The sequence below is a fragment of the Tachyglossus aculeatus genome, chromosome 3 (assembly GCF_015852505.1).
Source record: "Tachyglossus aculeatus isolate mTacAcu1 chromosome 3, mTacAcu1.pri, whole genome shotgun sequence".
NCBI classification, from domain to species: domain Eukaryota; kingdom Metazoa; phylum Chordata; class Mammalia; order Monotremata; family Tachyglossidae; genus Tachyglossus; species Tachyglossus aculeatus.
Genome location: NC_052068.1, coordinates 51,517,604 through 51,545,578, shown reverse-complemented (window position 1 = coordinate 51,545,578; position 27,975 = coordinate 51,517,604).

Sequence of the window (27,975 nt, the reverse complement as noted above, 5' to 3'; positions counted from 1 at the left end):
CTAGAATCCATGTCGTGTGACTCCCAAACCCATATTCTTGCCACTAGGCAATGCTGCTTCTTGCATCTACCCCATCACTTAGGACAGTGCCTAGCATGAAGTAAGTGTTTAACAAATATCATCATCACATTAATTTCCTGCCACACACAGAAAAATACTCATTGCATCTGGAGTTAAGGGAATGGATTAGCAGCAGCTGGGACATGTGAGATGAACCAAATTGCTCCTATATATCGTTTGTGCTTCAGGACTGTGGGGCCATTTCTTGCAGGGGTCCTAGTTGAAACATGTACTCTGGGAAGCAGGCAATGGGGACAAAAGCTACAGGAGCAATGTCTATTCTCACTGTGGCCTAATGGAAAGCATGTGGGCTGGGAGTCTGAGAACTTGGGTTCTAATCCTGATCCCCACTACTTGCTTGTTACATGACCATCACTTACCTGAGCCTCAGTTTTTTCATCCATTCTCCCTCTCCTAAGACTGTGACAGGAACTGTGTCTGACTGATTTATTTTGTACCTACCTCAGTGTTCAGTACATTGATTGGCATAGGTGTTTAACAAATATAACAGGTATTATTCTTCTGCTCTGGTTTCTGGTTCTGTATTTGCTGGGGCACCTGGCTCTCACCTTGTCAAGAAGCCCAACATGAAAGGTTGCAGTGAGAACAGGATTCGCTTCTGCCGCTGCCATAATGGCTGTTATTCAGGGCTGGATTAAACGCTCCTAGGGGCTCTGGAGTATTAGATTCTGTGGGGCTGCACACAGATGTTGGAATCCAATGGTAGTAATAAGAAATGCTAAAAGACTTGATTGTTTCCCATGATAATCATAAGGAAGTTTTTAATAAGATACACTGGTAAAATAGATTTGTTCTATCCCTAACCATTTATCAGTGAAATCAGTAGTATTCATTGAGTGCTCACTATGTGCTGAGCATTGAGAAGCAGAATGGCCTAGTGGATAGGTCATGGGCCTGGGAGACAGAAGGTCAATGAGTTCTAATTCTGGCTTTGTCCCTTAGTTTTGTGACCTTGGGCAAGTCACTTAGTGTTTCTGGACCTCAGTTCCCTCATCTGTAAAATGGGGATTGTGATTACTCTCCTGCCCCTCCTCCGACCTCGCCCCACCAACCCGCAGCCTTGGATCACTTCCACAGTGTGAATCCTCTGCTCTCGAGAATGAACAGTGGAATGCTGCTGGAAGAAAACTAGACACATGTGGTCCTTGACCTTCTCAAAATGCATCCTCTTCTGCCCTCTCCACCTGACAACAATATCTCTCCATTTTTATTTGCCTCCCATGCACATTACCTGCGACAGCCGTTTCCAACTTCTAATTCTCTCCTCAAACCCCTGTCCCCTCACGGGCACCCCGTCCATCCTCATTCCCCCCTACCCCGCCTCCCCCACACCAATCTCTTGCCCCACATGAACTATCATGTACTTCATTGACAAAATTGGAAACATTAGGCGTGGTCTCCTTAAAATCTCCCCTGCCTCCCCTCCTTGTGAGGGTTTCTACAAAGTCCAAGGCCCTGATCACTGCAGAGGCTGAATCACTTCCTCATGTTTTGTTCTTTATGGAAAGGAAAGCCCGTTGTCAGGGGCATTTAGATGGTCAACTACTGAGCTGGGGAGGGTTATTTCCTGTTGTTTGCAGTCAAACAATCAATCAATCGGTGGTATTTATTGAGTGTTTACTGTTTGGAGAGCACTGTCCTAAGTGCTTGGGAGAGTACAGTACAATGGATTCGGTAGATAAGGTCCCTGCCCACAAGGAGTTTGCAGTGTTGTTGTCCTTGTGTCTGTGACTGTCGTTAAAAACACATAGTCAAGAACAGGTATTCATCTGATTAATTTCTAATCTCCCCATCTTGTATCTCCCAGCTGCCGTATCTCATAAGCACATTAGTTCTCACAATTTCAGAACTCCCTCCTCCTTTATATCATACAGACTACCACTAACCCCACCTTCAAAGCTTCCTTAAAATTACATCTTCCCCCAAAAGACCTTCCCTGGTTAAATCCTCATTTCACCTCCCTGACTTCCCCCCTGCATCAACTAAGCACTTGCCAGTGTACCTCATAAGTACCCAGCACTTAGAACAGTGCTTTGCACATAGTAAGCGCTTAATAAATGCCATCATTATTATTATTATTTTGATACACATCCCAGACTCACCGGCTCTTATATACGTGTCTTTATACTCCACTCTTTTCCCTACCTGTGGTGTATTTTAGTGTTTGTTTACCCCTATAGACTGTAAGGTTCTCCTGGGCAGGGATGGTGCCTACTATTTTTTTTCTTTTTTTGGTGAGGGGATATCTGTTTAGTGCTTACTTTGTACCAGAAAATGTTGTAAATGCTGGAGTAGATTCAGGCCAATCAGGTTGGACACAGTCTATGTCCGTAGTGGGGCTCACAATCCGTATCCCCATTTTACAGGTGGGGTGACTTGTCTAAGATCACACGGCATATTTGGCTGAGTGGGGATTAGAACCCAGGGTTTTTCTTCTGACTTCCAGACTTGTGCTTTATCCAGTAGTGCATGCTGCTTCTCTGTTCTTTTGATTGTACTTTCTCAACCTTACTATTGTGTCTTGCTCATAGGAAAAGCTCAATAAATACCATAGATTGATATAGATATATTTTGACCACTTGAATTGTAAAGTACTTTGGTTTGTCTCCTGCATTAGAAGCATAAGTTCCTTCTGGGAGGGAACATGTTGTATCTCTTTATTCTGAACATCCTAAGTGTCTAGTACAGTGCATAATACCAATTAGTACTCAGTAAGCACCTCTATTACAGAGAATCAGCATGGCTCAGTGGAAAGAGTGTGGGCTTTGGAGCCAGAGGTCATGGGTTCAAATCCTTGTCAGCTGTGTGACTCCGGGCAAGTCACTTAACTTCTCTGTGCCTCACTTACCTCATCTGTAAAATGGGGATTAAGACTGTGAGCCCCATGTGGGACAACCTGATCACCTTGTAACCTCCCCAGTGCTTAGAACAGTGCTTTGCCCATAGTAAGTGCTTAATAAATTCCATTATTATTATTATTTATTATTAATAAATATAATTGAATGAATGAATTAGTCCAAGGCCCTGGGCTACTGCTCCTAAAACCCCTGAGTTAAGGTGGCTGGGGCTACAACTCTATCATATTTAGAAGAAGCATCCTTATAGAGATGCTTATGGAGAAGCAGTGTGGCTCAGTGGAAAGAGCATGGGCTTTGGAGTCAGAGGTCATGGGTTCAAATCCCAGCTTAGCCAATTGTCAACTGTGTGACTTTGGGCAAGTCACTTCACTTCTCTGTACCTCAGTTACCTCATCTGTAAAATGGGGATTAAAACTGTGAGCCCCCCGTGGGACAACCTGATCACCTTGTAACCTCCCAAGCGCTTAGAACAGTGCTTTGCACATAGTAAGCGCTTAACAAATACCATCATTATTGTTATATAGAGATAAACACAGCTTGAGGTTGGTTGTCTTCATGATTCCCTATAGGGAAAGTTTTAGAGGTGCTATTATTCCCATTGTACAGATGCAGGACTGGAAATAGACCTTTAGAAATCTAATTCCCCAAATGAAAATCAGATGCTGAGCTAAGGCTAGAACATATTTATTGCAGTTCATTGCGTAGTGTCCAACTGTTATCCTGAGCTAATGTGCTCTCTTTCCTCTCCCTCCCTTTTTCCTGGCCTCCCCTCCTTGTGAGGGTTTCTACAAAGTCCAAGGCCCTGATCACTGCTGAGGCTGAATCACTTCCTCATGCTTTGTTCTTTAGGTAAAGGAAAGCCCGTTGTCAGGGGCATTTAGATGGTCAACAACTGAGCTGGGGAGGGTTATTTCCTGTTGTTTGCAGTCAAACAATCAATCAATCGGTGGTATTTATTGAGTGCTTACTGTTTGGAGAGCACTGTCCTAAGCGCTTGGGAGAGTACAGTACAGTGGATTTGGTAGATAAGTCCCTGCCCACAAGGAGTTTGCAGTGTTGTTGTCCTTGTGTCTGTGACTGTCCTTAAAAACACTTATAATCAAGAACAGGTATTCATTCATTCAGTTGTATTAAGCGATTACTGTGTGCAGAGCACCGTACTAATCGTTTGGGGAAAATACAATAAAACAATAAACAGAGTGACATTTCCTACCCACAAAGAGCTATCAGTCCCATACCCTTCTCCTCACATATATTAGTGGTTCTCATTCTCCTTCCTGGCTGTAATCATGGAAGTTACTGTCGATGCCATCTTTTAATCCAGCATTCACCCTGTTCTGCAATTAATTAATCAACAGTATTTGAGTGCTTTGGGCAGAGCACTGCACTAAACAATTGGGAGAGCCTGATAGAATTAATAAGCAGGCATGAGCCCTGCCCCTAATTAACTGAATAATTATGGTGTTTGTCAAGTGCTTATTACGTGCCAAATACTGTACCATGCACTGGGGTAGATACAAAATAATCATGTCAGGCACTGTCTTTATCCCTCATAGGGATCACAGCCTGAGCAGGGGTTGGATCCTCATTTTACAGATGAGAAGACTGAGCCATAGAAAAGCTAAGTGACGTTCCCAAATTCTCAAAGCAGGTGGCAGAGCTGGGATTAGAATCCAGGTCACCCAACTCCCTGTGCTGTGCTTTTTCCACTAAGTCTTGCTGCTTCTCTATCCCTGCCCAAAAGGGGCTTACAATCTTACCCTGATTTCATAGGCCAAATTGCTTCTCAGTAAAAACTGAGGCAGTATAACTTAGTGGAAAGAGCATGGTCCTGGGAGTCAGAAGACCTGGGTTCTAATCCTCCACCACTTGTCTGCTCTGTGATCTTGGGCAAGTCACTTAACTTCTTTGTATCTTAGCTTATCTGTAAAATGGGGATTTTGAACGTGAGCCCATGTTCATTCATTTGATCATATATATTGAGCACTTACTATGTGCAGAGCACTGTGCTAAACACTTGGGAGAGTGCAATATAACAATAAATGGACACATTCCCTGCCCACAATGAGTTTACAGTTGTGAGACATGGACTGTATCGAACCTGATTTTCTTGTATCTACTCTATGGACACACTACCAGAGCAATTGCAGATGGAGGTGGGGTGTTCTGGGAAAGATGTGTCCATGGCGTCGCTACAGGTTGGATATGACTTGAGGGCATAAGACAAAAAAAAACCTCAGAGCTTAGTACAGTGTCTGATGCATAGTGAGCTCTTAACAAATACCAATTTAAAAAGTTTTGAACAAGGTTTACACTTTCCCTTTTAATTTCATCTCAATTTCCTCCTCTCCTCCTGCCCAAACCAAATTAGATATATAGAGATCAGGCTGCTGCAAAGGCAGTGCTATGTGACATTATTCCATACGATCTAGCCCAGATATTCCTTTTTTGAAGTGGAATCCAGTTTTGTGCTCAAGCAAAAACTGTTTTAAAATTCAAGGATTCCATTTGTAAATCAATTTTATGGGACGAGAAGAGAGTGTGACTTCTCCACGATTTATCCGGCTGCCTCCTGGAAGGATTTTTGTGTCATTTCCATGGTGTAAAAAAATGAGGAAAGACCTCTTGGAGAAAACCTAATATTTTCTCTTCTAGACTTCCTGAATGTTGTGAGTCACTGGAAAGCAGTGCAATGCTCCTCCCCTCAGGAGGGTAAGGAATCCCTTCTGGAGATATATAAGAAAACAGTGAAACACTGTTTTTCTTGGTGAGATTAAGTGCATTGTTCCTTGGAGGTTGGAAAAGGAACTTCACTAGATGACTTTTAAAGTTCCTCTGAAGACCTATGTGTCTAGACTTGAAGAAAACCGATATGGCAATGTAATCTTTATTAATCATTTTAACCTCCACTGAGGCACTCCAGCAGAGAGGTGTACTAATGCCTATAATTAAGATCCAGTAAAGGAAGATCTTGGGACAGTGATACATTTATGAACTGTTACCTGTGAAGACAAGAGGATTAATATAGGACCAACAGTTGACTGGAGAGTGCAAATAAATTATTAAGGAATTAGAAAGTAATTGCCATTGTTGGCTCAAATCCAGTTCAAGTTGGTGGAAACATAAAATCATTACCACCAGAGAGCTCATTGCAAGCTAATGTACAATGTGCTAATAGTATCTGCCCAATTCCTAGAAGACAAGCACCCATATTCTATAATCCATTATCCCTGAGAGCACACACATTTCCAGTGGAGAGAGCCCAAGAATTAAATGTCTATCAAGGCAGCACTGACTTCTTTCTAGAACAAAGTTTCTCTTGGTGCTCTGAAAAGATGGAAGCAGCAAAGGTGGTTCAATCAGTAACCACAGTATTTTTCAGAAACAGCCATTAAAAATAGGGGCTGCATTGTATAACGGAAAAGGAATAGCACAAAACTGGCCTGCCAATAGCAAGTGATTTGTGTTTTTCATATAATAATAATGGCATTTATTAAGCACTTACTATGAGCAAAGCACTGTTCTAAGTGCTGGGGAGGTTACAAGGTGATCAGGTTGTCCCACAAGGAGCTCTTGGTCTTAATCCCCATTTTACAGATGAGGTAACTGAGGCACAGAGAAGTTAAGTGACTTGCCCAAAGTCACGCAGCTGACAATTGGTGGAACAGGGTCTCGAACCCATGACCTCTGACTCCAAAGCCCGTGCTCTTTCCACTGAGCCACGCTGCTTCTCATATGCTTGAGAAGCATTGCTGGCTCTATTTCCATATTCTATTCATGCTTCCTCATTTTTCTCAAGTTGTGTGTTGATGAGTCCATATTTTATTGATTCTTCCAATCTAATAAAAGCTAGTTAGAATTGACAACTCTAACGAAAGTGTTTTATTTTCTCCTTGTTGCTGAAAACAGGAATGTATTTTTTTCAGGTAATAAAATGAGTTGGTAGTCAGTGCTCTCAACACTTTCTTATATCTACTAAATTGTACATTTATATTTTTTCCCTAGCTCTTCTTATGAAAAGTATCAACTGTAATATAAACTGTTATTTTCTCGACAAGGGTAATACAAAGTACTGTGCACTCTGAAGTGTATTTACAAAATATGCAACTTTACAATTGTTAGTAGCATTAGGTTTTCATTAATCTTGAACTTATTTAAAACCTGATGGTAAAGACTAAATAATTTGATTCTCCTGATATTACAAAAAATAAATCATAACATTTCAGAAATGACTCCTTTTCGCACACAAACGTTTCTTACCGTGAATCCATTGAATTAAAAACTTAAAGGAAATTTGTGGTATATAATTGTTGAATCAATAGAGATGCAGCAAGACCTAGTGGATAGAGCATGATTCTGGGAGTCCGGAGGACCTGAGTTCTAATCCTGTATCTGCCACTTATCTGTTGTGTGACCTTGGGCAAGTTGCTTAATTTCTCCGTGCCCGAGTTACCTCATTTGTAAAATAGGGATTAAGACTATGAATCCCATGTGGGACATGGAGTGTGTCCAACCATGTATCTACTTCAGTGATTAGTACAAATCCCATTTAAAAAATTATCCATTATATGCCTGAATCAAATTGAGCATAGATGATACTAATTCAAGCACAATACTATAGAATTAATATTTTGACTTTTCAAAACAACTTTATTTTCTTTTGGGAATAAGTCACCTAATATGAGACCACAAAGGAACTGGTGGCCCTCTGCCTTCTCCTATTTTGAAAGCTATGACTGATTATAACGACAACATGATGTTGTGTGAGCCTGTTGTGGGCAGGGATTGTCTCTATTTGTTGCTGAATTGTACTTTCCAAGAGCTTAGTACAGTGCTCTGCACACAGTAAGCACTCAAATACGATTTAATGAATGATAGTCCTGCTATGGGGAAAAGGAGGCCTGTGTTTTAGGCCTGATTCTGCTTGCTGGAGAAATCTCATCAGTTGTGAAAGTTTCTAATAATAATAATGATGGCATTTATTAAGCACTTACTATGTGCAAAACACTGGTCTATTCTAAGCATTGGGGAGGTTACAAGGTGATCAAGTTGTCCCACGGGGGCTCACAGTCTTAATCCCCATTTTACAGATGAGGTAACCGAGGCACAGAGAAGTTAAGTGACTTGCCCAAAGTCACACAGCTGACAATTGGTGGAGCTGGAATTTGAACCCATGACCTCTGGCTCCAAAGCCCGTGCTCTTTCCACTGAGCCATGCTGCTTCTGATGCAAAAACCACCTTGACTCATCTGTCTCTTACAACCCATACATTAAATCTGTCACCAAATCCTGAAAGTTCTCCCTTCCCAAAAACTGATAAAATCAATCCTTTTCCTCTCCATACAAACTGCTACCATGCTGATCCAAGTACTTATCCTATACTACCTTGAGACTGCATCAGCCTTCTTGCTGAAAATAATAATAATAATTATGGCACTTGTTAAGTGCTTACTATGTGTCAAGCACTGTTCTAAGCACTGGGGTAGATATGTTAGGCAGGTTGGATTCAGTCCCAGTCCCACACAGGCTAACACTCTTAATCCCCATTTTGCAGATTAGGTAACTGAGGCTCAGAGAAGTGAAGTGACTTGCCCAAGGTCACACAACAGACATGCGACAGAGCTGGGATTAGAATCCAAGGCCTTCTGACTCCCAGGCCTGAGCTCTATCCAATAAGCCACACTGCTTCTCCATGTTTCCTGTCTCTCCCCACTCCCGTCCATACTTTACTCTGCTGCCCAGATCATTTTCCTGAAAAAAAAGTTCAGTCCATATTTCCTCACTCCTCAAGAACCTTCAGTGGCTGCCCATCCACCTCCACAAAAAACAGAACCTCCTTACCTGTGGCTCTACTCAAATCCCATACCCACTCCTATTCTACCTTGTTGATTTCCTACTACAATCCAGCAAGCTCACTTCACTCCTCTAATGCTCACCTACTCACTGTACCTCAGTCTTGTCTTGCTCATCACTGAACCCTTTCCCATGTCCTCCCTCACCTCCTATAACTTATCATCATGTCTCCCCATATTCAAAGCCTTTTATCACATCTCTTTGAAGAGGCCTTTTCCAAATAAGCCCCCATTTATCCTACTCCCTCTCCCTTATATTTCACCCTGGAACTTGGATTTGGACTCTCTAATCACTGATATTCACTCCACCATTAGCCCCGCAGCCCTTATTCATTCATTCATTCAATCGTATTTATTGAGCACTTACTGTGTGCAGAACACTGGACTAAGCTCTTGGGAAGTACAAGTCGGCAACATATAGAGACGGTCCCTACCCAACAATGGGCTCACATTCTAGAAGAGAGAGGCAGACAACAAAACATGTAGACAGGTGTCAAAATCGTCAAAACAAATATAATTAAAGCTATATGCACATCATTAACAAAAATAATAAATCTGTATGAATATATACAAGTGCTGCGGAGAGGGGAAGGAGGTAGGGCTCAGGGGGACGGGGAGGAGGAGAAGAAAAAGGGGGCTTAGTCTGAGAAGGCCTCCTGGAGGAGGTGAGCTCTCAGTAGGGCTCTGAAGGAAGGAAGAGAGCTAGCTTAGTGGATGTGTGAAGGGAGGGCATTCCAGGCCAGGGGAATGGGCCGGAAGTCGATGGTGGGACAGTTGAGAATGAGGTACAGTGAGGAGGTTAGCGGCAGAGGAACAGAGGGTGCAAGCTGGGCTGTAGAAGGAGAGAAGGGAGGTGAGGTAGGAGAGGGCAAGGTGATGGAGAGCCTTGAAGCCGAGAGTGAGGAACTTTTGCTAGATTCGTAGGTTGACAGGCAGCCACTGGAGAGTTTTGAGGAGGGAACGTATAATTTATTCCAGTGTCTTTCCCCTACTTCTAGACCGTAAACTCCTTGTGGACAAGGAACATGTCTACCAACTCCTTTGTGTTCATCTCTCCCAAGCTGCTAGTAAAGTGTCTGAGAACAGTATATATCAATAAATGTCTATGATTAACCACATAGGTCATTATAAGACATGGACAGAATCAGCGAGATTTCTGAAAAATGGCTGGCTAATATGGGCAGGAAAGGTTGCAGTGGCTATCAAAATGACTGCCCATCATGTCATGGCCCTACAGCACAAGTATTATGGTTATTATTACTATTATATTAAGTGCTAAATGTAAAGCACTGTTCTCCTAAGTGGTGTAGATACAAGTTAGGTTGGATGCAGTCCCTGTCCTAATGGAGCTCACAATCTAAGTAGGAGGGAGAACAGGTATTGTATCCTTGTTTTACAGATGAGGAAACTGAAGCACAGCGAAGTTCAGTGACTTGCCCAAGGTCACACAGTAGACAACTTTTCCCTCCTTGACTGTCATCTTCAACTATTCACTTTCTAATGGCTTCTTTCTCACTGCTTTCAAACATGCTTAATGTATTCCCTAGATTTAAAAAAAAAAAACCCTTCCCCTATTCCCACAGCTCCCTCTAGTTATCAACCCATCACCCTCCTACCCTTCCTCTCCAAACTCTTGGAAAAAGTTGTTTACACACACTGTCTCCTCTTTCTCTTTTCCAATTTTCTCCTTGATCCCCTCCATTTAGCCCTCTCTAAGGTAACCAATGACCACTTTCTTGCAAAGTCTGACAGCCTCTACTCTATCCTAATCTAGACCTCTCAGCTGCCTTCAACATTGTAGACCACTGCCTTCTCCATGATTCTCCACTCATCAAGAACCTCCAGTGGTTGTCCATCCACCTTCTCATCAAACACCTAACTGTCAGCTTTAAAGCACTCAATCACCTTCTCCCTCCTATCTTACCTCACTGCTCTCCTACTACAACTCAGACTGCACACTTTGCTTCTAAGCCCGCTTTTCCCTGGCTCCCTCTCCCTGCTGTGTCCTTTATTCACTTGGCTCTGTGACCTTAGGGCATATGATATTCACCCCACCCTTACCCCCATAGCACTTATGTACATCTGTATAAATCATTTATTATGAATTATATTAACATGTCTTTTCTTATTATAATAATAATAATAATGGCATTTGTTAAGCGCTTACTATGTGCAAAGCACTGTTCTAAGCGCTGGGGGGGATACAAGGTGATCAGCTTGTCCCACGTGGGGCTCACAGTCTTAATCCCCATTTTACAGATGAGGGAACTGAGGCTTCGAGAAGTTAAGTGACTTGCCCAAGGTCACACAGCAGACATGTGGCGGAGCTGGGATTCGAACCCATGACCTCTGGCTCCAAAGCCCATGCTCTTTTCCACTGAGCCACGCTGCTTCTAGACTCTAAGCTTGGTGCAGGTAGGCAATGCCTACCAACTCTGTGTAACTCTCCCAGGTGCTTAGAACAGTACTCTGCACACAGTATTCACTCAATAAATCCCATTGTTGATGGTGATGATGATACATTCTATAGGATGTTTATTATCAGTTGTATAAACTTTTCTTTCAGAATGTGCTGTTTGAGAATTTGATTTGGAGATGTGGTAGAAGATTGGAGTAGAGTTCCTAATGTAGTCTAACACTTAGGCACTTAGATGCACATCCCCCTCCCACAGTACTCACGTAAATGTTCTTATGCTTTACTATTTCCACAATCTGTAATCTATTGTAATGTGTTTTCCCCCTGTAGTCTGTAAGCTTCTTGAAGGGAGAGATTGCCTCCACCAAGTCTCTTATATTGCATTCTCCCAAGTGATTATTATAATGCTCTGCATACAGTAAGTGCTCAGTAAATGCCATTGATTAGTTAAGTGGTGGAACGCTCCCAAGGATGCCTTTTAAAACATGTTTCAAGCAGAATCACTGCTAGGCTTTTGTCAGCAGTTCATTTGTGTGACTGGAAAGACATAACTAGTAGGGATGAAAAGTGTGATTGGCATGGCATAATCCACTATGTCTCTAAGTAATACCTTTGTGCAGGTTTTCAATCCTGAAGGAGGGGATTAAGGTCCCCTTATCTCCTAGGTGGGAAACTCCATCATCAATATTACTATTGTCATTATCAAATACTTTGTACTGTGGAAATTTAATTTAAGCAGTTACAAATTGATTCCCTTTGAAGTGCCAATGACAGTTGGGAAGCATAGGTCAACTGTTTCTAAACCATATTTTCCCTAGTCCCTGATTTGCCATGTAAACAATGGTTGACAAAGTGAGGTTTTTTTTGAAACCAGGAAGGTTTTGACGGAGCACCTGCAGGCTTATATAAGAAGCAGCATGGCCTAGTGAGAACCAGTGCAGTCTAGCAGATAGAGCATTGGCCAGAATCCTCGCCAAAATCTATCTGGATTGAGTACTGAAGAATATAATTTGTTGAACACTACCAGAATCACAGCGCGACTTTAGGTCACAGTTTGATTAGGACCGTGTATCAGTAGTACTTGAGTCCTTAATCGGTACAGAGCACTGTACTAAGTTTGATATAGTAAAATGAGTAAGCATGATTCCTGTCCTTAATGAGCATACAATCTTTATTTAGTTTTCACAGACTGTACAAAAACATTTGACACAATCAGTATATCTGGATTTGGAAAATTATTTCTCAATTTGGCAGCCTCAGAATGTATTAAACTTCTGAGACTACTTTGTGACAGCATGCTTGAGTATTGTTCCATCCATTCTCCACTGCCAGTACATTCATTCATTCATTCAATCTTATTTATTGAGCACTTACTGTGTGCAGAGCACTGTACTAAGCGCTTGGGAAGTACAAGTTGGCAACATATAGAGACGGTCCCTACCCAACAACGGGCTCACAGTCTAGAAGGGGGAGACAGAGAACAAAACAAAACATATTAACAAAATAAAATTAATAGAATATGTACAAATAAAATAGAGTAATAAATACATACAAACATATACATATATACAGGTGCTGTGGGGAGGGGAAGGAGGTTAGGTGGGGGTGGGGGGGAGGTATTAAGAAGAGATGTGTAGTGGACTTGGTCCTGATCAATTTCTTCTATGCAGCTATGCTGGAAGATTTTTTTTTTTTTTTTAAAGGCTGGATTAAGGTGTTAGGATAACCTTCCACCTTTTGGGGAAAATCAACTAACTCAAAAGAATTTGAACATCATCCAGAGACCTAGAGACAGTTATTCTAGATTCCAAGATTGTTGGGGGCAGGAAATGTGTCTGTATTGTATTGTACTCTCCCAGGTGCTTAGTACAGTGCGCTGCACACAGTAAGCACTCAAATATAATTGAATGAATGAATAAAACAGACCCACTTAATCAGTTGGGGTTTTATTTTACCATTTCCAAAATAGATCACGGTTTTTAGTTCAATAAGTCAATGATTATTGAGTGCTTAATATGTGCACAGCACCTCATATTAAGCACTTGGGAGAATACAGTGCCATAGGTAGACACAATCTCTTACAATCAAGGAATTTACAGTCCAGGACAGCAGAACAGACATTTAAAAAAAAATTTCAGGAAGGAGAAGTAATAGAGTATAAGGATTTGTAATGGGTGAGGAACAGGACAAATATCAAAGTGCTTTCAGGGAAAAGACAAAAGCAAAGGTGATGCAGAAGGGAGGAAAAATAAGGTGGGTAGATAAGAGATTAGTTGAATGGTATACAAAGTTACTTTCACATTTTTCTTATTTTCTCCTGCCTTTGGAAAAAAAATAGTGTTCCTTTTCTCTTCTGCATCTTTCTCCCCTTCACCTCACTGGTGTGTGTTGTCCTTGTGGTATCAATGGTGTAAAAAAAAATTAATTTTATTAGCAACTTCCTCATCTCAATCTTAAATGTTTCCCACTCCTCTGTTTCCCACACATTTTTGATTTGCAGCCAGTTTTCTTTAACCAGTTTTACATTCTTCCAAAGTCTGTTTAAAAAAAACAAAAACCCACTGTTCTTTACTGCATGTGGTCTATGGAAACATCAATATTTCAAATATGATGGTTACAGATTTGCCTAAGAATAGCAGAGGTTAAATTAACCTGGATTAAATTTCAAGATCCATCCATCTTAATGTCTCAGATCCTAAGGAGTTCATTAGTTGAGGTCAGGAAGAACTTTCCCCAGATGGGAAACTACTCCATAAATAGTTACAAAAAGGGGACACTAAAAAATTAGCTTCATTAAGTTGTATTTAGGGGCATCTGGCAGAAAAAGGATAAAGGACTAGCTAAAACATTCTGACCGACAATCAGAATGTTTATCATTGATATTTTGACCTTTTAATTAGATCTAGAGTCTTTACATTCTGAGTCTTAATTTTCAAGACTCTGAGGACTTGATTTTCAAAGGAGAAAGTCTCAAGTTGCCATCTCTGCAGGATTCCCTCCAGTTTTGGTGTAATTTTGGTTTGGGTCCATACAGGTTCTTTGAGAGTGAAGTATTTGGTTCAGTAGGATCCACAGAGCTCTGGACCTTTCTTGACATCCCACTCCTGGTCACATATGTTTCCTTACTTGATTTTAATGCCACAAGGAAGGAATTGGTCTTGTTACGATTACTGATGCACAAATTGATGTCCTCAGCACCCCTCTACTGAACTCAGCTCATAGGATCCCCTGTCCCTTTGCCAAACTCATAACACTAACATCTTGGATCACCTCCACAGTCCACTTTCTTCACTCCTGTTCCACAAGTCACAGAGTGCTGCCGATGGGGAATGGAGATATCAAGCCGACCTCGTCCATCTCAAATTCATCCTAGCCTTCTTTTACTCTGCCCTCTCCTTTGCCAGCAACATTATTTCTATTGTTTTTCCATCCTTTTGACTCCTATACCCATTTCCCATACCAGTTGTTTCAGATGTTTAACTCCCGCCTCAAACTCTCTGTCCCCCACAACCTTCATCTCTTGCCCCTAATGACCTGGCCTCCCATTTCATTGATAAAATTGAAGCCATCAGACATGATCTCCCTAGACTCTCCTTTGCTTCTCTTTAGTACTTCCATTTTCCTGCTCCTCCTTCAACTCCCCATACTTTTCCAGCAGTATCTCAAAAGGAGATCTCCTACCTTCTTTCACAGTCTACCTACTCCACCTGTGCCTCCAACTCCATCCCTTCACATTCAATCATATTTGAGTGCTTACTATGTGCCCAGCACTGTACTAGGTGTTTGGGAGAATACAATATAGCAGAGGTGGTTGCATCAGCCTCCTTGCTGACCTTCTTGCCTTCTTTCTCCCCATACTTCACACTGCTGCCTAGATCATTTTTTTTAAAACAATTGTTCAGCCCATGCCTCCTCACACCAAGAAACTCCAGTGGTTTCCCATCCACCTCCACATCAAACAGAAACTCCTTAAATTGACATTAAAGCACCCAGAATCCTCACTTCACGCCGCTAACGCCAACCTACTCACTATACCTCGGTCTTATCTACCTCACTGCTAACTCATCATCCACATCCTGCCACTGGCTTAGAACTCCCTCCATCTTCATATCTCCCCACCTTCAAAGCCTTATTCACATTATATTTCCTCCAAGAGGCCTTTCCTGACCGCACCCTCACTTCTTCTTCTCCCTCTCCTTTCAGCATTGCCTATGTACATTGCCCTTTGTTCAGCCCACCCTCAGCTCTGTAGCACTTACATACATATCCATAATTTATTTTAAAGTTTTCCTCCTCCTTTAGACGCTAATATCGTTGTGGGCAGGGGACATATCTACCAAATCTTCCTAAGTGCTTAGTACAAGTGCTCTGTGCTCTGCACAATAAGCATTCAATAAATATAGCTGATTTATTTGATAGATTGTTGGATATTGTTTGATAGATTGTTGTAATTGTATAGTAGGGTATAAAGCACATGACTCCATATCAATGATTCTGTCACTTGCCCCTTATTGACCATGTCTGGTGTATTACTCTTCTCTAGAAGTTGACTGTAGTGCTTGAATTAAGGCAGTCAGTGGTTACCTGTGTGGATATCTGACGGACGCAAAGCAGCATCACATAGCAGATAGAGCATGGGCCTGGGAGTCAGAAGGTCATGAGTTCTAATTCTGGCTCTGCCACCTGTCTGCTGTGTGACCCTGGGCAAGTCACTTCACTTCTCTGTGCCTGTTACCAAATCTGTAAAATGGGAATTGAGACTGAACCTGATTAGCTTGTATCTACCCCAGTACTTAGAATAGTGCTTGACATATAGTAAGTGCTTAACGAGCACCATAATTACTATGATTATCATTATTATTATGTCATACATTATACTGGGCACTGAAACACAACTCAGTAAAGTCACACATTGGATTTTGGAGAAGTCCAATCGAGGCCACCTGAATCAAGAGCAGTTCTATGAGGGTACCTCTGCTCTCCTTTTGAGCATGGGCTTCTGTTCATCATTGCAGAATGCAGCAAAAGGAGCTGAGGCCGAGAGAAACTTGTCCCTAAAAATAAAAAATAGTAGTAGTACTCATGGTCATAGTATTCATTCAATCATATTTATTGAGCACTTACTGTGTGCAGAGCACTGTACTAAGTGCTTGGGAAGTACAAGTTGACAACATATAGAGATGGTCCCTACCCAACAATGGACTCACAGTCTAGAAGAATAGTAGTAGAAATAGCAGATATGAAGTATCCACTGTATGCAATGCATTGTAATGTTTCCTGCCTACATGGAGCTCATACTCTGGTGGGTGAAACAGACGTAAAAGTGTTTACAGGATAATCAAAGAAAGTAATGATAACAGCAATAATTGTGGTATTTAAGGGCTTACTATGTGCCAGGAACTGTAGTAAGTGCTGGGGTAGATACGAGCAAATGAGGTTGGACACATTCCCTTTCCCAAATGGGGCTCACAGTCCTAATGCCCATTTTACAGATAAGGGAACTGACTCCTAGAGAAGTGAAGTGATTTGCCCAAGGTCACACAGCAGACAAGTGGTGGAGCTGGGATTAGAACCCAGTTCCTTCTGATTCCCAGGACCATGCTCTATTCATTAGGCCACTCTGCTTCTCTAATGGAAAGTACAGCTGAAAGTAATTGAAAGTACAGTTGAATCTGTATATATACATAAGGGTTAAGGATGGGTATAAGTGAAAAAGTGTAAGAGGTAACTGATGGGTTTATATGATTTGGACATATAGGTGCTCAGCACTTCATCTGTAGTAGGAAAGACCAATCTGAAAACCAGACTCTCTAGTATTCATCTAGGTGAAGGCCAGACAAAAATCAGAAACAATGAGGCCTTAGAACAGAATCAGTCCAAAACGTACCAAAGCACTACTTGTTACATCATGCTTTTTCCAGTTGGCACAGGTGCGAAGAATGCATAACAGGAAATACCAATAACTGCTGCAAGATGAACCTAATTTGACAGGATGAGTAGGAGAAACTCTCTAAAGATATAATTAAGCAAAAATTCCAACAATGTAGCATAGCAATGGACAGCTGGGAGACAGCTGCTGAAGACTGATCAGTCTGGTGTGCAGCATATGCTTTTAAAACAGGATTCAGCAAGTGAAACAAAAACAGTCCCAAGGATTGAGTTACCTCTATGTCCCATTGGGTGTGGAGGGACCCATGATGACAATTATTTCAGTACAAATAATTATCCTTTAAAAGCATTTAGCTTCCTAGTCACTGCTCCCCTTATTTGAAGTTGGTAGTTGTCTTCAGTCCACTTTCAGTTTTGACTGGCTGTACGAGTGTAGCTTTGAGAGGAATCGTGCGAATACTTTCATACTCCGTCCAAGAAAATAGTCAGGTTCTTTTCTGGAAAGCATTTTTCAGACACCCTCTTTGAGTGGGAAAGCATATATCCAACTGCCAGCAGGACATGTGCCTGAGGTTTACAGTAGGGTGATGGTTTGCACTAAGCCATCCACAATCTCTCTCCTGGTACTCCTGTGCCCAGTGATTCAAAATGTGTTCCAGCTGGCAGAGAAAATGGGTGCAGCCTGGTCGCAGTTAGAATATCTCTGAAACCTCAGAAGCTGCAGCAAACACACTATCTCCTCAACCTAGCTGGTAAGCTGTTAAGTGCAATACTCAGACTGGCTGAATAACTATTGGGAGGTCTTTTCCAATTCATTGAGAAAACAAGAGAAGAGAAAAAAAAAATTGTAACCTCCGCAAAGAACAGCGACAAAATAATACTCCGTATTCCTTCACACAACTAGACAGATCAGTCAGAAAACAGCAGGAGCATAAGAACAGTACATATGTGGGAAAGGATAGCACTTCATTCATTCATTCAATTGTATTTACTAAGCCATTACTGTGTGCAGAGCTCTGTACTAAGCACTTGGGAAGTACACGTCGGCAACATATAGAGACAGTCCCTACCCAACAATGGGCTCACATTCTAAAAGCACTTATGTTCACATCCGTAACATTAATTTATATTACTGTCTGTCTCACCCCTCTAGACCATAAGCTCCTTGTGGGCAGGGAATGTGTCTGTTAACTGTTATATTGTACTCGTCTATGGATTTAGTACAGTGCTTTGCACACAGTAAGCACTCAGTAACTATGAATGAATGATGATCATTTCAAGAGGCTATGCAAAGCTTACCACACTGCCACTTTCCTACTTTGTGATAGATAAAATGAATCGTAATTTTTTTATGACTTGAATTCTTTTTACAAAAATTAAATGATATTAAAGTGTATACCATATAACTCTTTAATTATATATCCTGGAATTCTGGAACAGATCCTAATTAGAAGATTTAAGTCTAGGGGAAAACATGCCTCATGAAGCAAACTTTCATGATACAGGCACATTTTTAAAGAACTTAATTCTATGGGGTGCATACCTCATAATAGAGAGAGAGAGAGAGAGAGAGAGAGTGTGTGTGTGTGTGTGTGTGTGTGTGTCTATAACCCATAATAGATATAAAATCAGCATGGCCTTTTTGATAGAGCACAGACCTGGGAGTCAGAGGTTTCTAATATCTAAAGCAAAAGCCTGTTGTGGGCAGTGAATGTGACTGTTTATTGTTATATTGTATTCTCCCATGCACTTAGTACAATACTCTGCACACAGCAAGCATTTGGTAAATGTTGATGGATTGCCTGCAAAGCAGGTCATAATCTCTTAAAGTCAGGGTTGTAGAAATACCAGAATTAATATATTTTGCTTTCTAATCCTCTGTCATGCATCACTTTTCTATATATCTATTCTAAAAAACCTAGAATGTAAGATGGCTGGTGAGACAGAAAGATGGAGAAAATGTACTCAAGCCATATGTTAAGTTGTTGCCAACTTGTACTTTCCAAGTGCTTAGTACAGTGCTGTGCACACAGTAAGCGCTCAATAAATACGATTGATTGTTAAGGAATCTGCTTAACAGGGTTGTAAGAATCAGGATAAATATTTGGGTGAAGTGTTTTACTGTGGTTGAAAAGCAGAATTTTTCAAGAGCCTTTCATTTTCCATGAAATGTTTTCTTCTTAAAAAAAAATTCTACTCACTGCAAAATTAACTTTTTTGAATTGATTTCAGTAATTTTGTATATTCAGGCAGGGTGCCCATATTTAACTCAGAACTTGGAATGAATAGTTTAGAATATTGGATATGACACTGTTTTCTATCTTGGCTAGGAGAGCTTACACCCTAAGGCCATTGGCCAAGATAAACAGGTCTATGTAAATAGAGTTGAAACAAATATCCTTTGCTGTCTTACAGTGACAAAGCATACATTTAACCAAGATATATTTGAAATTTTTCATATTGTCAGGAATCAGAGACTGAAATTCTCAAGTGTTTTCAGTATGGTGTTGTATGGTAGATTTGGGGTTCAAATGACATGTTGGTTTCCAAGTTTTTGACAAGCCCATTAACCTTTGCACACGTACTCCCGGGACATAATTGGCTAGTCTGCTTAACAGAACAGCTATAAATAGCAGTCTTTGAGGCTTCACAACATATTTATTTTTTGTTTCCACATATTCTGTTTTACTGTTTTCCCCCAATTGAGAGAGTTATGGTAGGTGAGATAATAAATCAAAGGTCATGAAGAGGTTGGAAAAATTGTAATTTGACTACTCTGCTTGAATTCACTTTCCTGAACAGAGGGGAGGTTTATGTAGAATTTTACTGAATCTGCTTCCTCATAAGCATAAGTAACTGTCATCTTAAATGTTTTGGTTTTCCCTTAAGAAAAACACAATGTCATTGGAAATCTTACGTGGGCTGTTAAAATGTGGAAACTAACCTTCTTTCTTCCTGCTCTTGATTTGAAAGTCGGGAGAGCTCAGATCATTGATCAGTCAATCACATTTGAGTGGCAACCGTCTGCAGGGCACTGTACTAAGCACTTGAGAGAGTACAATACAACAACAGAGACAAAATCAAGGTTCATTTTTTCCTGTCTTCCATGGCTATGTGAAGCTTTTCTTACAATAAATGGCATCTTATTTAAATTATTCAACACAATTAGGCTCCTATGTGCGAGGTGAGCTCACACAAATAGGCCTTAACCCATTTTCATTGCCCAAGTGCCAGTCTCATAAACAAAACCACTGGGATTTTTAGGCATGCTCTGAAGATGACTTCAATCTCTTTAAATTTCAAAAGCGCATCAGGATAAGTATTAGCAGAAAGAAAAACTATTTTTAAAAGTCTTCAAAGGTATTTAAACATTCTCCTTGGACTCCCAAAGTAACTGGAAGGCCACATTCATCAATTAATTTAGTTTGTGCTTTTTAGACAGAGGTTTTTTTGTCCATAACATCACTTCAGCCTACTCTAGCATTCATGAATTTAATTTGCACTCACTTTGGAACTCAACTACCTGTGGCTGCTCAATTAATAAATTGAATTAATAAATTCTGCCTACTCCATTTATAAACATTTTTATGTTTTTCTCATTTAAGTGTATAAGTTCCTTGTGGACGGGGAATGTGTCACTTCATTGTTTGGTATTTCCTTGGTGTCTAGTAAAATGAACACCATACTCTTTCCTCTATGCCACACTTCTTCTCATCTTTAATGTGAACTTGGGTAAGTCACATAACTGGTCTGTGCAGTAGTAGCCTATTGATCAATTAATCAAATGTATTTATGGAGCACTTACTGTGTGCAGAGCACTGTATTAAACCCTTGGGACAGTATGATATGAGACATTCTCTGCCCCCAGTGATACAGTCTATCTCTCAGAACCCCAAGAAGATTAGTGGATCAAATATTAAGAAGCATGTATACATAATACCATGCATCTATATTTTAATTCATTATCCAAAATGGAGATTAAGGCAGTTGCACAGATACTATATTGTGACAACAGGCACAGAGGAAAAGGTTGTATGGTTAAAATCCATGCTACATAAACAAATACTGCAAATAAGTCAACTAGACAGTTTCTTGACCTCTAAAGGACATCACAGGGGACTTTGCAGCTCAGTCTTAACAAAATCGGTTGTATCCTTAGCTATTTTAGTCACATGCCTACATATCAAATATTTATTGTTGTTCAGAACAGCCCCTCTTTCCTCACTGAATTCAGGCCATTTGCAATGCTGTTCAGATTGGGAGAGCAGCGACTAAGATACTCCTCACTGTGGAAAGAGGTTTCTTATTAAACCATTTGTATATATGCATTTTTATTTTACAGGGCCAGATACAAAATTACTCCAGGTTCCGACAGAGGTCAAATGTTTTGATTGTTGTTCTCTATTTGGCCGATGCAAATATGTAACCAAGGCTCTGTAGTGCTAAATGTAAAAGGGGAAAATCATCCTGGAGCAAAATCATTCCATCGGAATATTTCTCTCGACTGTAAAATAGACGGTATGGGCCTCACAGTATTATGCTGCTTGAGGGGGAAAAAGAGGCATGTCAATGCATTTTTTACAGAAAGTCCTTAATTATTGATTCATTCTCTGTTACAGAGCAGGATCCCCTGTGCCAGAACATACGGACATTAAGGGCAGTCCTGAATAACAGATTGAGCTTTGTTGCTGACACTGATTTGGGGAATTGAGTAATATTTGAAAAATAATTTCTATGAAAGAGGAGGCAATATCCAGGAGCAATGTTGTTGTACACAGATTATTTTGCAGCCTCCCTAGGGTTTGCGGTCCAAGTCAGTCACAACAACAGAGGAGCTTCTACTCTGGGGTGGCCCTAGATAATAATGTCTGATTTTATTATTTTTTTCAGAAATGTGGGTCATAAACACAGTGAGGCAATGGGTATGCTTCAAAGGAATGTAAAGGAGGGTAAACCGGTTTGATTATCTTGTTACTAGCAGTCACTTTATTTATCTGGCTGTGCTGAAGTAAGGGTTTATGAGGCTAACAGTTAAGCCATAAAAACCAGAAAGGGGCTTCTCTCCCTTGGGCCATCCTGAATATAAAAGCCCCATTTAACACTGCCTCAAATTATTATATGCTTGTTAACTGGAGGTATAGGCATCTTAGTTTGGCCCAAATTATGTTTATGAAGTTGAAAACACTTTATTTTTTCCCAGGAAATCATGGAATTGAATTTAAAAAATCATAATTCAAATTCCACCCACACACCTGCAGAGCACTTGGCCAACATTCTTCATCATCATCATCATCAATCGTATTTATTGAGCGCTTACTATGTGCAGAGCACTGTACTAAGCGCTTGGGAAGTACAAATTGGCAACATATAGAGACAGTCCCTACCCAACAGTGGGCTCACAGTCTAAAAGGGGGAGACAGAGAACAAAACCAAACATACTAACAAAATAAAATAAATAGGATAGATATGTACAAGTAAAATAAATAAATTAATAGAGTAATAAATATGTACAACCATATATACATATATACAGGTGCTGTGGGGAAGGGAAGGAGGTAAGATGGGGGGGATGGAGAGGGGGACGAGGGGGAGAGGAAGGAAGAGGCTCAGTCTGGGAAGGCCTCCTGGGGGAGGTGAGCTCTCAGCAGGGCCTTGAAGGGAGGAAGAGAGCTAGCTTGACGGATGGGCAGAGGGAGGGCATTCCAGGCCCGGGGGATGACGTGGGCCGGGGGTCGATGGCGGGACAGGCGAGAACGAGGTACGGTGAGGAGATTAGCGGCGGAGGAGCGGAGGGTGCGGGCTGGGCAGTAGAAGGAGAGAAGGGAGGTGAGGTAGGAGGGGGCGAGGTGATGGAGAGCCTTGAAGCCCAGGGTGAGGAGTTTCTGCCTGATGCGCAGATTGATTGGTAGCCATTGGAGGTTTTTGAGGAGGGGAGTAATATGCCCAGAGCGTTTCTGGATAAAGGTAATCCGGGCAGCAGCATGAAGTATGGATTGAAGTGGAGTATGGATGTTCAGTGAAGTGAACATTCACATATTTACCCCTATGGATTATTGGACAGAGGATAAGCAGGTGTTTGTGGGAAGGGAAAGTATTGACTAACAAAAAATCAGCTGAAACACTTTATTTCAGCAGCAGTTCTATTAATAATATGCATTGTTAATATTGTTGGGAATGAAAAGTAAGGACCAAGCTGCTGGAAATGACACAGTAATGTTGCATATTCATAATTTCCATTTTAACTTCAGAATAAACCAGTGAGAAGAACAATGCTCAAAGCTGTGATTGCAAATGTGCTAAAGAAATAGAATGGGATTTTCAGGCAGTGGATTTTCCGTCTGCTAGCCATAGGGACAGAGACCTTCCTTCCATGGAAATAAGTGTAAACAGTGCAAAACCTCTTTAGGGCATGCGTTTGGTGTCATGCTCTTCTCTAGAGTCTCCACAGAACCAAAGAGAGTTTGACCCTGCTGCAGCTTTTGCTGTGGAGAGACTTGGTGTTGAAACAGAAGAGAGATTTCAAGTTCAGACTGAGGTTTGTTGACAGAAGCAAGCATAAGAGGCCACCCACACCTCCAGGGCACTCAGAACAATAAGCTGCAGGAAGCATCTCGACATGAAGGATCTTCAAGAATACAAAATATTGTGGACTAGTTTTTCTCCCACTGACAGTCATTATTCCTTTGCACTCTTTGCATGCTTAATAGCTCTCAGCCCTGAGTGTGGCCCACATTGCTGTGTCATTAACCTTTTTGAATCTGTTCCCATGATTCCTTGTTCGCACTAGAATGGCATTCATGTAGACTATCTATTAATGTCCTTGGAATGGGGGAGGTAAGCTTTTTTAGGCATTTCTTTTCTAAAACAAAAATAAAATTTCACAGCCCTTGTTTCAGTAGTTTCAACATACTGAGACAGAACTCAGACCCATGAGAGTTGAAAGTATGGATTAAAAACAAGGACTTTGTTGTTGAGTTAGCTGGGAGTTGACTTTTGAGTTGATAATTCCACCCAACTGGTTTAAAGCCCAGTATTGACTTGTTTGTTTTTACTTCACTTGTAACCAGTTAAATTCCACTGATTGCAGTAGGAAAAGAGCATTATGGGAGGATCCCCAAAACCAAAGGCATCGGTTCATTTATTCAATCGTATTTATTGAGCACTTACTGTGTGCAGAGCAATGTACTAAGTGCTTGGGAAGTACAAGTTGGCAACATATAGAGGCGTTCCCTACCCAACAGCAGGCTCACAGTCTAGAAATGCTCGGAATTTGTCTACCTGGAACAGACATCTCTTCAGCCCCAAGGTCTATGTAAGAGTAAATACATAAATATTTCTGATGATCTGGGTATGTGGCTCTTTTTGTCCAGGTGGGGGGTCTCTTTGGGAGTGAATGAATTTTGGAAGATGAGGAATGGTGAGTCACATGGTATGAAAAGTAGCAAGAGGAGTCAAACACGCACATGATTAACTTGGCAAAATGCTCAGGAGGTCACATTGTTTTTCAGTGTTTCAAACTTAAGATCTAGGCTTTTCTTGGTTTGCCTGAAAAATGACATCATGTCTTCCTTCCTCTCTCCCTCAAGCACTTGCTGATTACCAGCAAGTGACTTGGAGAATATAGCCTATTGATTTTTCTAGCACAACATTCCTATGTTGTATAATAAATATTAAAAACAACTCAAGATATCAGTAGACAATATTAGCTCTGAAAAATTCTGTGGCTTAATGACATGTAGTTTTGCATTGTCACCTGTATTTGACAGAAGTAACCTCATTAATATAGTGCTGTTTGCAGTAACTAACTTCTGAACGTGTTTTTACATGTATATTGTAGAGATCTGCTATCATTCAACTTGCACAACTTTTACTGCCAAATCTTGCCATTTATTTTCTGAATAAGACATCCTGGATTTCCTCCTTCCTGTCCACCCAACTTGCTATCATCCTAGTATAAGCTCTGGTCTTACCACAGCTAGACTGTGCATTATATTCCTCACTGGTCTCCTGGCCTTCAGCCTCTGTTCTCTCCAATTTAGACTACCTGCTGCTGCTTGTATCATCTTTCTCAAGCATCACACACCCTACATCGCTTCACTCCTCAAAAACATCCCACAGCCATCCTGTGACTCTGTGCTTCAGAAAAAAGATCTTCAGTTGGTTTCAAGGCCTCTCCATCTGGCCTCTCCTCTCCTATTTTGTTTCTTCATCTGCAGCATGGCCTAGAAGCAGTATGACATGGTCCTGGGAATCAGGGGCCCTGGGTTCATTCGCTCATTCATTCAGTCATATTTATTGAGTGCTTACTGTGTGCAGATCACTGTACTAAGCACTTGGGAGGGTACAATATAACAATAGACAGACACATTCCATGCCCACAATGAGCTTACAGCCTAGAGAGGAAGACAGAAATTAATATAAATAAATTACAGATACCACCACTCATCTGCCTCGTGACCTTGGGCAAGTCACTTAACATCCCTGTGCTTCAGTTTCCTCATCTATAAAATGGGGGTTAAATCCTATTACCTTTTATTTAGACTGTGAACCCCATGTGGGAAGGGACTGTCTGACCTAATTCTCTTGTATGTACCCCATCACTTAGAACAGTGCTTGGCATAAAGTAAGAACTTAACAAATATTATTATTACCACCATTATTAACTATTTCTCAATCCACTGTCCTCACTCCTCCCAAGCCAATCCTTCCAGCTGTCCCTTGTTCTTGACTAACTTTCCTCTGTCCCTGTAGCTCACACTGTTACCCTGACTTGGAACACCCTCCTTGCCCTCAAGAGACACACCCCATTTCTCTCATTATTATTATTCTCTCCACATTCAAATCCCACTTCCTCCAATAAGTTTTCCATGATTAATTTTCTACCACCCTGGGCCATGTCATCCCTTCAAACAACTTTAGATAGACATAAACTTATTACCCTCTACTAAGTGCTAAGTTCCTTTTTTTGCCATTCTAGTACAAATATTTTGATGTTTGTCTCCCCTGTAAAAGTGTAAGCTCCCCTTGGGCAGGGAATTTGCTACTCCATTATTTTTTACTTTCCAAGGACATAGCACAGTGTGCTGCACTGAGTGATCACTAAATATTGCTGGTGCTGTCTATCCTTTAGCTGAAGTGATTCAAACTGCAGCACTTGGCCTTAGAAAAAAGAAATTAGTGCCTGCATTGTGCACAGAATCATTTTTGTTGAAAGGGCAGAGGGTGGACCTGTTTTGAAGGAATTGGTTCAAGAGAATGTCCTTTAATATTGAGGCTCTGCTCTATCCCCATTGGAAGAGTCTGTGTACTTACATATATTATGGTGTGTTGAGAGATGTTCTTTTGTGTGCCTTCCTCTTAGGGGTGAATGGGAGAGAACTCCCATTTTTAGCAGGGTACACGTGTGCATGCCTGGCTTTGCATTGCTCCTCAGTGAGCTGTTTTTGTTATCGTTGAGTCTGAGTGTCACTGAACCCTCCAGGATGAGCCCTGCTTAGTGTCCCAGGTGCAGTTCAACAAGGAACTGCAAAATCCTCAAAAATCTCCAGTGGCTACCAATCTGTGCATCAGGCAGAAACTCCTCACCCTGGGCTTCAAGGCTCTCCATCACCTCGCCCCCTCCTACCTCACCTCCCTTCTCTCCTTCTACAGCCCAGCCCGCACCCTCCGCTCCTCCGCCGCTAATCTCCTCACCGTACCTCGCTCTCGCCTGTCCCGCCATCAACCCCCGGCCCACGTCATCCCCCGGGCCTGGAATGCCCTCCCTCTGCCCATCCGCCAAGCTAGCTCTCTTCCTCCCTTCAAGGCCCTGCTGAGAGCTCACCTCCTCCAGGAGGCCTTCCCAGACTGAGCCCCTTCTTTCCTCTCCCCCTCTCCACCCCCCCATCTTACCTCCTTCCCTTCCCCACAGCACCTGTATATATGTATATATGTTTGTATATATTTATTACTCTATTTTATTTGTACATATCTATTCTATTTATTTTATTTTGTTAGTATGTTTGATTTTGTTCTCTGTCTCCCCCTTTTAGACTGTGAGCCCACTGTTGGGTAGGGACTGCCTCTATATGTTGCCAATTTGTACTTCCCAAGCGCTTAGTACAGTGTTCTGCACATAGTAAGCGCTCAATAAATATGATTGATGATGATGATGATGAAGGAACCATACCTACACTCATAAGGACCCCCCTCCTTCCTTCTCCGCTTCACCGTCTTCTCTTCCCTTTCCTTCTCTTTGCTTCTTAGAGAAGCAGCGTGGCTCAGTGGAAAGAGCCCAGGCTAGGGAGCCAGAGGTCGTGGGTTCCAATCTCAGCTCCGCCACTTGTCAGCTATGTGACCTTGGGCAAGTCACTTAACTTCTCTGGGCCTCAGTTCCCTCATCTGTAAAATGGGGATGAAGACTGTGCGCTCCATGTGAGACAACCTGATTACCTTGTATCTACCCCAGTGCTTAGAACAGTGCTTGGCACATAGTAAGTGCTTAACAAATACCAACATTATTGTTATTATTATTATTATTATTACTACTAGCAGTCAATCAGTAGTATTTATTGAGCCCACAGTGTGCTAAAGGGTTGGGGAAATATAGTTGAATTCATAGACGCTATTCCTGCCTCCTGTCTCTCCCAAATCCAGTCCATACTTCACCCTGCTGCCTGGATCACTTTTCTACAAAAACGCTCAGAACATGTCTTCCTATTCTTCAAGAAACCCTAGTGGTTGCCATCCACCTCCATGTCAAACATAAACTCCTCATCATTGGCTTTAAATCACTCAATCACCTTGCCTCCTCATACCTCACCTTGCTACTTTTCTATTACAACCCAGCCCACACACTTCACTCCTCTAATGCTAACGTTCTCACTGTACCTCAATCTCA